The sequence below is a fragment of the Ovis canadensis genome, chromosome 5 (assembly GCF_042477335.2).
Source record: "Ovis canadensis isolate MfBH-ARS-UI-01 breed Bighorn chromosome 5, ARS-UI_OviCan_v2, whole genome shotgun sequence".
NCBI lineage: Eukaryota > Metazoa > Chordata > Mammalia > Artiodactyla > Bovidae > Ovis > Ovis canadensis.
The window spans coordinates 81,549,322-81,564,190 of NC_091249.1; the positions used below are offsets into that span (position 1 = coordinate 81,549,322).

Here is a 14,869-nt window from a genome sequence, read left to right on the forward strand (position 1 = left end):
GGTATGTCCTTTGATTGTATTTCCTTTCTTACATAGAGTTTTCTTTTATTGCAGAATTAGAATTCTTCCTCCCTGGTTCTCTCCCTCCCTTCCTGCCTTCTGTCTAATATTCCTTTTTTTCATTTATAGCACTGTCACATCAGGTTCCCCTCAGTCTCCCAGAAAGTTGCAACGTTAGCCTAGCTCAACCCCTAACACAATGTTAGCCCAGCTCAACCCCTAACACAATGTTAGCCCAGCTCAACCCCTAACACAATGTTAGCCCAGCTCAACCCCTAACACAAGGGACCCTGCCCAAGTCCTCTCATCTCTTGACCTCAGTGTCCTCATAGTAGAAAGAGAGCTCTTTCTAGGAGCTCTGGTAGGAGACTGGAGACCCAGCTTGTCCTCATTCTAAATCTCAAAGCCTGTCACCCCACGCAGAGACTTTTGTGTCTGAGGAGTCTCTCCTTCTGGGCAGGACAGTCCCAGGCCCTGGCCATAGAAACAGGCAGCGGAGGGCCTGGTTTGGGCCCTGCCTCATGGTATTCCGCTCACCCTGCAGTCTAGGGGCTCCCTCTGGGGCGGTGTGGCTGTGTCTCTTGCTGTCCTTTTCTCTCCTGTTCATTTTCATTCATGCTTGTAAGGTCAGCATACTCTCCAGACACCCCAAGCTCCTGCTCCAGCTCTCTTTGTCCCACTCCTGCTTATATTATATATACCCTAAGGTCTCCAAAAGTGGTCATACAAATTCTAACATTTTTTGGTAACAGCTTTATTGAGTTATGGTTCACATACTATACAATTCACTCATTTAGAGCATACAGTTCAGTGGTTTTAGTAAATTCACAAAGTTGTGCAACCATCATCAGGATGAATTTTTATAACATTTTCATCACCCCAGAAAGAAACATCATACCCTTTAGCAATGCCACCTATTTTCCCCAGTATCTACCCCAAATCTAGGCAATTGCTAATCTACCTTATTTCTCTGTAGATTTACCTATTCTGGATATTTCCTTTAAAAAGCATATTGCGCTTCTTTCAGTATAATATTTTCAAAGTTCATCTATGATGTAGCATGTATCCATCATTCATTACTTTTTGTGGCTGAATAATATTCCATAGTATGAATGTTCCATATTTTATTTATTCATTCATCATTTGATGGACATTTGAGTTGTCTCCACTTTTAGGCTATTATGAATAATGCTACTATGAACATTCATGTACAAGTTTTTTTGTGAATATATATTTCCATTTCTCTTAGGAATATACCTAGAAGTGCAGCTGCTGGGTCTTGTGGTAACTCTGAGTTTTAAACTGTGAGGAACTGCCTCGCAGTTTTCCAAAGGGGCTGCACTCTTTTACATTCCTACCAGCAATGATTGGGGGCTCCAATCTCACACCTTCACCAACACTTGTACTTACAGTCTTTTTCATTATAGCTATTCTAATGGATATGAAGTGATATCTCATTGTGATTTTGATTTGCATATCCCTGATGACTAACAATAATAATTATCTTTTTATGTGATTATTGCCCATTTGTATATCTTCTTTGGAGAAAAGATCTTTTTAGATCTTTTGCCCATTTAAAAATTGGATTGTCTTTTTATTTATTGAATTTTAAGAGTTCTTTATATATTCTACATGCCTAGCAGAGATATGATTTCCAAATATTTTCTGCCATTTTGTGGATTGTCTTTTCACTTTCTTGATAATGTGATAATGTCCTCTGAAGTACAAGTTTTAATTTAATTTCAATGATGCATAGTTTTACCTATTTTCTATTTCATTGCTTATGCTTTTGATGTCATTACATATTTCATGGTTCCAAAGGTTTATTTCTTTTTTTCTGTAAAAGTTTTAGCTGTCACGTTCATGTCTTTGATCCATTTTGAGTTAATCTGTTATATGGTGTGAGACAGAGGTTAAACTTCATTCTTTTGAATATGGTGTCCAGCCATACCAGAACCATTTGCTGAAAAGAGAATTTTTTCCCCATTGCATTGCCTTGTCAAAAATCAACTGAATATAAATGTGATACTTTATCTTTGGATTTTCAGTTCTTTCCATTGATCTATATGTCTGTCCTTATTCTACATTGTTTGATTACTGTAGCTTTGTAGTAAGTTTTTAAATCAAGAAGCGTATATCCTCCAATTCTGTTCTCTTTTGAGATTTTTTTGGCTATTCTAAACAGCCCCTTGAATTTCCATGTGAATTTTAGGAACAGCTTGTCAATTTCTGCACAGCAGCCAGCTGGGATTTGGGTAGAGATTGTGTTAGATCTGCACCCATTTGGGAAGTATTGCCATTTTAACAATAAGTCTTGCAGCCTATGAAAATGCATCTCATGTGTGTGTGCACGTGCCTTGTGCTCAGTCGTGTCTGACCCTTCATGACCCCATGGACTGTAGCCCTCCAGGCTCCTCTGTCCATGGAATTCCCCAGGCAACAATACTGGAGTGGGCTGCCATTTTCCTACTCCAGGGATCTTCCCAAACCAGGGATTGAACCGATGTCTCTTGCATCTTCTGCACTGGCAGGCAGATTCTTTACCACTGTGCCACCTGGGAAGCCCCTCATTTATGTGACTTTTCTTTAGTTTTTCCTACAGTGTTTTATAGTTTTCAGAGCATAGATTTTATCATTCTTTTTACTCAATGTATTCCTAAATGTCTTATTACTTTTGATACTATTGTAAATAGAGCTGTTTTCCTAATTTCATTTTTACATTGAGCATTGCTAATATATAGAGATACAATTGATTTCCATATGTTAATCTCAGATCCTGCAATCTTGCTGGACATGTTTATTCATTCTAATAATTTCCTAGTGGGCTTTTAAAGGATTTTCTGCATACACAATCATGTCATAGAGATGGTTTTATGTCTTCCTTTCTAATGTGGGTATCACTTATTTCATTGTCTTTCTTAATGGTTCTAATATCCAGGCTAGAACCTCCAGCACAATGTTGAATAGACATGGAGAAAGCAAATCTCTGCCTTCTTCCTAATCCTAGGGAGAAAGCATTTAGTCTTTCATCATTGAGTCTGATGTTGGCTGTGGGTGTTTCTGTAGCTTCCCTTTCTTAGGCTGAAAAATTTCTCTTCTGTTTGTAGTTGGTTCAGTGTTTTTACCATGAAGCAGTGTGAATTTTGTGAAATGCTTTTTCTGCATGTGTTGAGATGATCCTGTGGGATTTATCCTTTATTCCATTGAGATGGCTTATCACATTCATTGATTTCCGGATGTTAATGGCAAACCAATCTTAGATTCTGCCGTAAATTTCATTTGGTCTTGGTGTATAACCCTTTTTATATGTTGCTAGATTTCGTTTTGTTGAGGGACTAACTTTTATGGTACACTTTCTACCTACTGAGCTGTTCACATGGATTAACTTATTTAGTTTTCAAAGTATATGAAGTAGGAACTACTCATATTATTCGTCATGTCAAAAATGAGGCAAGTGAGGCTCAGAACCATTATGCCATTTTCCTAAGGCCACACAGTCAGGGAGTGGTAGAGTCAGGACTCTGGGTCACCACCACACTAAACCACCTCTAGTGATCATATCAACGGGGGTCCAGTTCAGTTTGTCACTCAGTCTTGTCTGACTCTTTGCTACCCCATGGACTGCAGCACGCCAGGCCTCCCTGTCCATCACCAACTCAAACTCAAACTCAAACTCATGTCCATCGAGTCCGTGATGCCATCCAACCACCTCATCCTCTGTCGTCCCCTTCTCCTCCCACCTTCAATCTTTCCCAGCATCAGGGTCTTTTCCAATGAGTCGGTTCTTAGCATCAGGTGGCCAAAGTATTGAAGTTTCAGCTTCAGCATCAGTCCTTCCAATGAATATTCAGGACTGATTTCCTTTAGGATGGACTAGTTGGATCTCCTTGCAGTCCAAGGGACTCACAAGACTCTTCTCCAACACCACAGTTCAAAAGCATCAATTCTCTGGCACTCAGCTTTCTTTGTAGTCCCACTCTCACATCCATACAGGACTACTGGAAAAACCATAGCTTTCAATACATGGACCTTTGTCGGGAATGTCTCTGCTTTTAAATATGCTGTCTAGGTTGGTCATAACTTTTCTTCCAAGAAGCAAGCGTCTTTTAATTTCATGGCTGCAATAACCATTTGCAGTGATTTTGGAGCCCCCAAAAATAAAGTCTGTCACTGTTTCCATTGTTTCCCCATTTATTTGCCATGAAGTGATGGGACCGGATACCATGACCTTAGTTTTCTGAATGTTGAATTTTAAGCCAACTTTTTCACTGTCCTCTTCCACTTTGATCAAGAGGCTCTTTAGTTCTTCACTTTCTGCCATAAAGGTGGTGTTATCTGCATATCTGAGGTTATTGATATTTCTCCCAACAATTTTGATTCCAGCTTGTGCTTCATCCAGCCCAACATTTCACATTATGTACTCTGCATGTAAGTTAAATAAGCAGGGTGACAATATACAGCCTTGATATACTCCTTTCCCAGTCTGGAACCAGTCTGTTGTTCCATGTCCAGATCTAACTGTTGCTTCTTGACCTACATACAGAGTTTTCAGGATGGAGGTCAGGTGGTCTGGTATTCCCATCTCGTTAAGAATTTTCCAGAGTTTGTTATGATCCACACAGTCAAAGGCTTTGGCATAGTCAGTAAAGCAGAAATAGTTGTTTTTTCTGGAACTCTTTTGCTTTTTCGATGATCCAGCGGATGTTGGCCATCTGATCTCTGGTTCCTCTGCCTTTTCTAAATCCAGCTTGAACATCTGGAAGTTCACAGTTCACATACTGTTGAAGCCTGGCTTGGAGAATTTTGAGCATTACTTTACTAGCGTGTGCTGCTGCTGCTAAGTCACTTCAGTCGTGTCCAACTCTGTGCGACCACATAGACGGCAGCCCACCAGGGTCCCCCGTCCCTGGGATTCTCCAGGCAAGAATACTGGAGTTGGTTGCCATTTCCTTCTCCAATGCATGAAAGTGAAAGGTGAAAGTGAAGTCACTCAACCTTGTCAGACTCTCAGCGACCCCATGGACTGCAGCCTTCCAGGCTCCTCCGTCCATGGGATTTTCCAGGCAAGAGTACTGGAGTGGGGTGCCATTGCCTTCTCCATACTAGCGTGTGCTGCTGCTGCTGCTAAGTCACTTCAGTCGTGTCCGACCCTGTGCGACCCCATAGACGGCAGCCCACCAGGCTCCCCTGTCCCTGGGATTCTCCAGGCAAGAACACTGGAGTGGGTTGCCATTTCCTTCTCCCAGTGCATGAAAGTGAAAAGTGAAAGTGAAGTCACTCAGTTGTGTCCGACTCTTAGCAACCCCATGGACTGCAGTGCACCAGGCTCCTCTGTCCATATGAGTGCAATTGTGCAGTAGTTTGAGCATTCTTTGGCATTGCCTTTCTTTGGGATTGGAATGAAAACTGAAATGAAAACTTTTCCAGTCCTGTGGCCACTGCTGAGTTTTCCAAATTTGCTGGTATGTGGAGTGCAGCACTTTCACAGCATCATCTTTCAGGATTTGAAATAGCTCAACTGAAATTCCATTGCCTCCACTAGCTTTGTTCATAGTGATGCTTCCTAAGGCCCACTTGACTTTGCATTTCAGGATGTCTGGTTCTAAGTGAGTGATCACACCATTATGATTATCTAGGTCATGAAGATCTTTTTTATATAGTTCTTCTGTGTATTCTTGCCACCTCTTCTTAATATCTTCTGCTCTGTTAGGTCCATACCATTTCTGTCCTTTATTGTGCCCATCTTTGCATGAAATATCCCCTTGGTATCTCTAATATTCTTGAAGAGACCTCTAGTCCTTCCCATTCTTTTGTTTTCCTCTATTTCTTTGCACTGATCACTGAGGAAGGTGTGCTTATCTCTCCTAGCTATATTTTGGAACTCTGCATTCAAATGGGTATATCAATGGTGGGGATGAGATGATTTTCACGTGATACTCAGACCTGTGTTTGTTTTCAGTGTTCTTTATTTTCTATTTTATTTTTGTTTGTTTTAAAATTTATTTATTTTTAATTGGAGGATAATTGCTTTACAGTATTGTATTGTTTTATGCAATACATCAACATGAATCAGCCATAGGTATACATATGTCCCCTCCCTCTGTTTATGGCAGGTGATACTAGTTCTCTATCAGTGATCATGATATAATGTTTCCTTCTAAAATATATTTATGAAATTGAAACAAAAAGCCTTTTTAGAAAAAAACTGCTAAGTAAATAGGATATGATTGCATATTCCATGTAGATGTAAATTATGTTATTAATAGCGAAGGAGAAGGGATGGGAAAGCTAGAAATAAAGACATCACATTCCTTCTGTGTTGTTGGGGAATTCATGCGTATTCACGCCTTCTTTCATCCAGTATGTCCTCCATGCCTCCTATCCTGTTGCCATCCTGCTAAGGTCTCTGAGATTTTCAGTGATATGTGAGAAGTCGTCTCTGGCCGCAGGGAGCTTGAACATGTAAGCGTCATTTTGCTCTGGGGTGGAGGGCACACATGTTTTACTTAACAGACAAACTCAGATTGAGCGCTAGTTGTCACTTGGAGGTTTGTCTTTCATGAGAAGTATATGGAGGCTTCCTGTGAACTCACTGAGAAATAAAGCTGTAGTCAATGAGCAACATTTGCCCTGGCATGGGAAGAGGAAGTACTAGTACTCGGAAACCTTCTGAGGCAGAAAGTGTGGGAAGAGAGGTAGGTACTACTAATATACCTAGGACTGGGTCATATGGTCACTCTGTATTTTAAAATTCCAGGAACTGCCAAACTGTATTCCAAGGTGGCTGCACTATTTTATATTCCTACCAGCTTTGCATGAGGGTTCCTTCTGATTTCATATCCTCCCCAACTTTGTGCTGATAAGCTTTGGGAGTCCCAGGGGAAAAGCCATCATGTCATAGAGGCGAGAGATCTTGAAGGATAAATAAAATCAGAACCTGTGGTAATAGAGGAAGTAGATTTCATTTCATAGATAACTGTTCACAGAATATTGCAAATTATCACTTTACTTGCTCAGGTATTAAATATGTGAATAATTTCAATGAAGTTCTTTTTGAAATACAAAGGGCTTTCTTGCTACTTATATTCCTTGTCACCTGCCCCACTTTTAAAAACCTGGTATCTTGGACATCGTAATGCCTCTGTTGATGTTTTGGGACATCCATTCATTGAAAAAAATCTTGATTTCTACCTGCAGTTGTGTGCATGGCACTGTACTAGTTCGTGGGCATGAGACACAGGTCCTGTCCTCAAGGAGTGTATCATTTAGGGCTGGAGAAAACACATGGTAAGTTGTGAAATAGAGCGTTAAAGAAGGAGCACATTGGGACTTCCCTGGTGGTCCAGTGGCTAAGACTGTGTGCTCCCAATACAGAGTGCCCACGTTCGATCCCTGGTCAGGGAACTAGATCCCACATGCCACGACTAAAGAACCTGCATGCCGCAGCAAAGATTGACGACCCTGCATGGCACAACTAAGACCCAGTGCAGGCAAATAAATAGATTTTTAATAATATCTTTTTTAATTTTAAAAAATATAGAAGGAACACGCTGGGTTCTGTAAGGACCACGAGAGAGAGTAGATTCAGGTAGGGTGGCCGGGGAGTCAGAAATTCTTCTTAAGGAGGTAACCATTTCCTTAGGTCTCTTCCAGCTCCACGCTCATTCTGGCAGTGTGTAAGGTATTTGTTGAGTACTCTTGGGTGCCATGATATTGGTGGTACTTTTGCAGGCTGCTGAAATGTGTGGAGTTTTTCCCCTTACACTCCATGGCCAGGACCACTGTGCCTGTGTGGTTCCTCTGTCCCCCCTGTATAGCTCTGTCTGCCCTCTTTCCCCTCCACTGTGTGGCTGGCTCCTTACCTGTGGCTGCATGTTGTGGATTGGACCAAGTCATGCTCTGAAGGTAGCACCGAGTCACATTGTGGGGTTTGGAGCCACAAGATCTGACCAATAAGTGGACTGTTCCTGTAAAACTCTTCATTTCCAGTCCGCTCAGAATCAGCTCCCTGGTCCATCTGGGCACACCCTATGGAAGTCCTGTAAGATGTGCCCAAGTTATGTGTCCCTGCATGGCACCCACACCTGAAAAGAAGCTGCCTTTAATGTGTGAGAGGGTATCAGCTGCTGGGAGAACCCTGTGACCTGTGGAGCCATGTCCTGTCACAGCAAACGTGTGTCCCTCACAATCTCCAGACATACTACCCCATACACATGATGGAAAAGCAGGTCACCTTCAGAATTAACTTCTTTTGATTTTTTTCCCTTGATCAATCAATTGCTACTCAGTCTCAGCCTGACTTTTAGTTATTTTTATATGTTTATTTATGTATTTTTTATTTGCAGAAAAAATAATACATGTGGATTTATTTTTTAACTTTTTTTAAAAAGTTTGTTTATTTTAGTTGCTTTCTAGCTGGGGAGATTTACACATAGAGAAAATGTTTCTTGGCCTGTCATGAAACCCAAAAGTGACAGTTACCTAATCTTTCTAGTTTGGCAGAGCCTTGTTCTTCTTGAAAAAGGAGAAGGCAGTCAGATTAAAAAAATAATAATAAAGTGCTTCAGTTCAGTTCAGTTCAGTTCAGTCACTCAGTCGTGTCTGACTCTTTGCGACCCCATGAACCGCAGCGCACCAGGCCTCCCTGTCCATCACCAACTCCCGAAGTTCACTCAGACTCACATCCATCGAGTCAGTGATGCCATCCAGCCATCTCATCCTCTGTCGTCCCCTTCTCCTCCTGCCCCTAATCCCTCCCAGCATCAGAGTCTTTTCCAATGAGTCAACTCTTCACATGAGGTGGCCAAAGTACTGGAGTTTCAGCTTTAGCATCAGTCCTTCCAAAGAACACCCAGGACTGATCTCCTTCAGAATGGACTGGTTGGATCTCCTTGCAGTCCAACGGACTCTCAAGAGTCTTCTCCAAAACCACACTTCCAAAGCATCAATTCTTCAGCGCTCAGCTTTCTTCACAGTCCAACTCTCACATCCATACATGACCACTGGAAAAACCATAGCCTTGACTAGACGGACATTTCTTGGCAAAGTAATGTCTCTGCTTTTCAATATGCTATCTAGGTTGGTCATAACGTTCCTTCCAAGGAACAAGTGTCTTTTAATTTCATAGCTGCAATCACCATCAGCAGTGATTTTGGAGCCCAAAATAATAAAGTCTGTCACTGTTTCCATTGTTTCCTCATCTATTTCCCATGAAGTGATGGGACCAGATGCCATGATCTTCGTTTTCTGAATGTTGAGCTTTAAGCCAACTTTTTCACTCTCCACTTTCACTTTCATCAAGAGGTTCTTTAGTTCCTCTTCACTTTCTGCCGTAAGGGTGGTGTCATCTGCATATCTGAGGTAATTGATATTTCTCCCAGCAATTTTGATTCCAGCTTGTGCTTCTTCCAGCCCAGTGTTTCTCATTGATGTACTCTGCATATAAGTTAAAGAAGAAGGGTGACAATATACAGCCTTGCCGTATTCCTTTTCCTATTTGGAAGCAGTCTGTTGTTCCATGTCCAGTTCTAACTGTTGCTTCCTGACCTGCATATAGGTTTCTCAAGAGGCAGGTCAGGTGGTCTGGTATTCCCATCTCTTTCAGAATTTTCCACAGTTTATTGTGATCCACACAGTCAAAGGCTTTGGCATAGTCAATAAGGCAGAAATAGATGTTTTTCTGGAACTTTCTTGCTTTTTCGATAAAGTGCTTAGTACGTTTTAAAAAAAATTCAAAAGTAGGAGTGGTCTAGAAGAAAGGGCATGGGCTCAAGATATCCTGTTTCTTCCCTGACTCAGCCACTAGTGACCATGTGACCACGAATGAATGTTTTTACTTCTCAGCAACATTGTGTCCTCCCTAGAAAAACAGCAGAAATAACACCTGTCCCCTGGAACTTGCAGAGGAGTTGTGCCTGACGAAATCAACATGGAAGATCTAAAGAGTTGAGAATTAGTGATAATTATAATGTCTTCTTTTTTTGTAGGAGTGTTTTTGCAATGCTTAATTCATCCATTAGCTCTCTTAAAAAGAGGCCATTCAACTAACTGACATTTCTCCAGTGCTTGCTGTGTGCCTGCTGTTGGGCTGAGCATTCCACGTGCTCTGATGTTATATAATGCTCACAATAAGTCACTGAGGACCAGGAATATTATTAATCATCACCCTTTTTCAGATAAGGAAAGGGAGGTTTGGAGAGGTTATGTAACATACTTAATGGTTATGCAGCTAGGAAGTGACAGATGACAGATTTTGAATCCAGAGCTTGAGCTTACCCACCATACTTAGCCTAGTTTTCCACGTCATTAAAAATTATGACTTTTTTGCTTTTCCTTCTAGAAAGTCAGACAGAAAATGACAATGCAGATCTTTTGTTTAGCATGTATCAACCTGTAGTCCCAAAGCCAGGCTCTCTTGGTGCCCATCCTGCATTTGTGGTGTGCGCCCCTTTTTGCTCAGAATCTATCAGTCATTTTGGCAACACGGGGGTGGAGGGCTGTAACCCTTCTCAGAACCAGATTGCCTGGGAGTCCAATGTAATTACTTCTCAGTGAAACCAGGCTGCTGAGTTTAAGTTTATTATGAAGACACTGAATTTCAATCTGCCATGAATACACCACATTGCAGTTGCTCCCAGAACAGTGTTAATTTTTCAAAATTTTATTAATTTCTTTTCCAAAGTGACAAAATGGCCACGTGGTCATGGACTGAATATTAAGAATTCTTCTCCTTTGGAAGATTGCGTAAAAGGCAGGACACTTGGGCTGGAAAAGAAGTACTTATATGTATACCTCAGTTAAAATTTCCACAATGTTTTTTCTTTCTGATTGATGTAGAGTTGGCAGTGACCTCCAGCACTTGGGTTAGAAATATCTGATTTCCTTCTCCCTTAGGCAGTGAATGATCTACAAACAAACAGAGAAATCCATTAGAGAAGCTGAATTTATGATGGAAATAAAGATTCCTAATTTACTGGCTCAGTAAGGCCGTTCACTTATTGATTCTCTTTCAAGGGAAGGATGGGCGTTTTACTGTGTTAAAGGGGGAAATCTTAAGGGTAATTCTGGTAAATGAGTATTCTGGAATCTCAAAGCCTAGAAGAAACCCAGTTTATAGGAAGAAGGAGAAGGCAGAGTTCATGGCAAGTAGGAGTTAGGGAAGATGCAGTAAGGGAAGATAGATCAGAACTGGGAGTGTATTCACTGAGCTGGGAGTTTTTATGGAAATTTTCTAGTGTATTTAAAATTGAATAGAAAAATTATCATAAATCCCTTTATGTTAGCATCACACAGCATTGACAGTTAACTCATAGCTGTGTTTATCTATTACACTCTTTCCCCATCTAGTATTATTTGGAAGCAAACCCCTGTATCCTTTTATCCATATTTTAGTAGGTACTTGTCAAAGACAAGGACTCTTTTAAAAAATAGCTTCAATATTATTGTCATATCAAATAATTAATAGCACTATTTCCTTAATATTGTCAAATAATCAAGTCAGTGACTACCAGAGAAATTTTCCCATTTTTGAATTTATGTTACAGTTTCATCTTTATGAAGGTTTGTTTGAAATAAGAACCAAATAAGGTAAACACACGTGATAGTCTAAGTCTTTTATCATCTATAACTTCCACCTCCATCTTTTTTTCCCCTTGCACTTTTATTTGTTAAAGGTACTGAGTTATTTGTCCAGCAGACTTTCTCATAGATTGTATTTTACTAATTGCATCACTGTGGTGTTTCAACGTGTTCTGTCCTCCGTAGTTCCTGTCTGATGATATCCAAAGCTGGATTCGATTCAAGTATTTTGGATTCAGCACTCTTCATGAGGCGATAGTGTGTTTCTTCATCAGAAGGCACAGAGCGCCTGGCTGTCCCTCATGTAGTGATGTTAGCAGTGGTTGATGTCAGAGCCTATGTCCATTTGTGTATTCAGTTCACTTCAGTTGCTCAGTCGTGTCCGACTCTTGGCGACCCCATGAACAGCAGCACCCCAGGCCTCCCTGTCCATTTGTTCATTAGGTGTTGAAAACTAGGGATATTTTAATTCTGTGAATCTTTTTGGGGAAAAAAGAAATACCTTTATAAAGAGAAGCAGCCATCTCTTCTACAATTTAGTGATCCAGTGATGCAGTTGGTACAGGAAAGAATGATTCAATGTTTGAAAACTCTTTCCTTTTATTCACTGATTTTCAATATGAAAGTTGATTCACAGGCATCATCCAACAGTAACAGAGGCATAAAACCAAGTTTTTATTAAGTGTCTTTACAGTCTTATGGACTCTTATCTATTTGTATTGTTTCAAGTCCATTGACTTGTGCAAATTGGTCCTCAGATTGCCCCCTCTTTGGCCACTGGAAGCTGCCTCAAGTTGGTCCTTTGACACAGCCTTGTCAGTTATAGATAAATAGCTGCTTCCAGGCCTTTCTTTGGGGTCACAGAGAGTTGGACACAACTGAGCAGCTGAATTGAACTGAACTGAGGCCTCTTTTTTTTTTTTTATTGAGATATAGTTGCTTTACAAATGTTGTGTTAGTTTCTGCTGTACAACGAAGTGAATCAGCCATATATTTACATGTATCATCTCCCTCTTCAACCTCCCTCTCACAACCCCCCATCCCACCCATCTAGGCTTTTCTTGCTGCTACTGTTACTGCTGCTAAGTCGCTTCAGTCGTGTCCAACTCTGTGCGACCCCATAGATGGCAGCCCACCAGGCTCCGCCATCCCTGGGATTCTCCAGACAGGAACACTGGAGTGGGTTTCCATTTCCTTCTCCAATGCATGAAAGTGAAAAGCGAAAGTGAAATCGCTCAGTTGCGACCCCATGGACTGCAGCCCACCAGGCTCCTCCGTCCATGGGATTTTCCAGGCAAGAGTACTGGAGTGGGCTGCCATTGCCTTCTCTGCTACCAAACTGCTAGAGAGAGGAAAGGCTTTTCTTATGTAAGACAAACCTAGGTTCCAAGCCCAGCTCCACCATTTGCTAGCACTTGACCTTTTAATATTATCTAATTCTGAGCTTCTGTTTGCTCATCTGTAAAATAGGAATAATCATAGTATTAATACTTACCTTTATAGTGTTGATGCAAGATTAAAATAGTCAAGTGCTTGGCAGAGTGACACAGAGTAAGGGCTTAAAATGTTAACTTTATTATTATTTGAATTAATGAAGAGAATTGTTGGGGCTTTGGAGCTTATAGATCATTGCATGCTAAGCCACTTCAGTTGTGTCTGACTCTTTGCGACCCTGTGGACTGCAGCCTGCAAGGGATTCTCCAGACAAGAATACTGGAGTGGGTTGCTATGCCCTCCTCCAGGGGATCTTCTCAACCCAGAGATCAAACTCACATCTCATAAATCTCCTGCATTGGGCAGGCAGGTTCTCTACCACTAATGCTACCTGGGAAGATCATATAGATAAGAAAGCATATAGATCATTATGCCCAGAAAAATTGTGCAAAATGAACCTCACATTAATGTAAGAAAGAAGACAGTCTTTTCTGTGGACTGGCAGATGGATGGTTTGGCTGTAGAACTGAAGACCACAGTTAAAATTCAGGGCAGAGAGAGAAAGTGGAGGAAGAAGCATAGGTGTGGAGAGGGCCTGAGACCTCCCACCCCCGTGAGGCCAGGCTCCTGCAGAGGGCAGAGGGGGAAGTCACTTCTGAGCTCCCCGCGCCCTCATTGGATGGGGCCTTCACTGTTGCCGGAGCGCGTGACAGGGAGGTGAGTTAAGAGCTCAGTGAGGCGTGAAGCGGTGCTCAGCAGCTCAACCCCACCTGCCCTCCCGACCAGGCCTTAGGAAGACGCTGGGGCAGCCTGCGTGGGTGCGCTGTGCAGCTGTGTCAGCCGGCCACAGCCTGGCCCAGCTCTGCTGTCGCTGGTTCTTTTCCGCCCTCGTCTCTCATTTCCTAATGAGCAAGGCGGATCCTCTGACACTGAGACTCCAGCCCTGATGCGGGTCTCAGGCTTCTCTGGGCTTAGAGGTGGGGAGGGGAGGGGCGCTCTCAGGAGCACAGTCTGCCTTCCCGGAGTTTCTTTATTCATATGTACTAAGGGATTGAAAATGACCACCCACTCCAGCACTCTTGCCTGGAGAATCCCATGCACAGAGGAGCTTGGTGGGCTACAGTCCATGGGGGGTCACAAAGAGTCAGGACTGAAGTGACTTAGCACACAGAGGATTAGCAGCAGCGGCTTCTTCTTCATCATCTTTTTATAAAATTCAGTTTTTCGATTTTTGTTCACCGAGTCTACTGTTATTTTTGTTTTCTTTGTTTTTTGCTTCATATAGTTCTGCTTTTGTAGTTAGTAATCCCTGCATTCTCATTTCTTTGAGTTGATTTTTATCCATTTTTAGGTTTTTGAGCAGAAAATTCAGTTCATGCAGTTCTGCTTTCTTAGTTTCTGTGAAATGCATTGAGACATTTATTCATGCTCTCTATCTTTCAGTTCTAAATATTTTATAATTTCTATTTGAATTCCTCTTTAGCTATGAATAACCTAAGAGATACGTTTTTACAAATTTTCACAGGCTTGGGTTTTTTTCTTTGCTATAAGTTGTGTTATTGACTTGTAATTTTATGGCACATAGTCAGTGAATATGACTTCTAGAAGGTCATATTTGGGGGAACTTGTCAGAACTTGTTCTATGCCCTAAATCATGATCATGTTTTATTAATGTTTTGCATATGCTTTAAAAAATGAGTTTTCTGTTTGCTGAGTGCTGAGTTCTTAAAATAGCAGTTAGCTCCACCTAGGTAAGTGCTATTTAGAACCTCTTCAACTTCAATGTCTGGCAAAGTTTTCAGCAAAGCCTCTGTACTCTGCCAGGGTTTGAGACACAAAAATATCCATCTCTGGCTTA

General features: G+C 41.5%; 1 protein-coding gene across 2 annotated transcripts in view; it reads left to right on the forward strand.

The window, feature by feature from the left end:
• CYFIP2 (cytoplasmic FMR1 interacting protein 2) overlaps window positions 1-14,869 on the forward strand; it is a 135,738-nt gene that overhangs the window by 7,069 nt on the left and 113,800 nt on the right. The gene's annotated exons all lie outside the window — the stretch shown is intronic.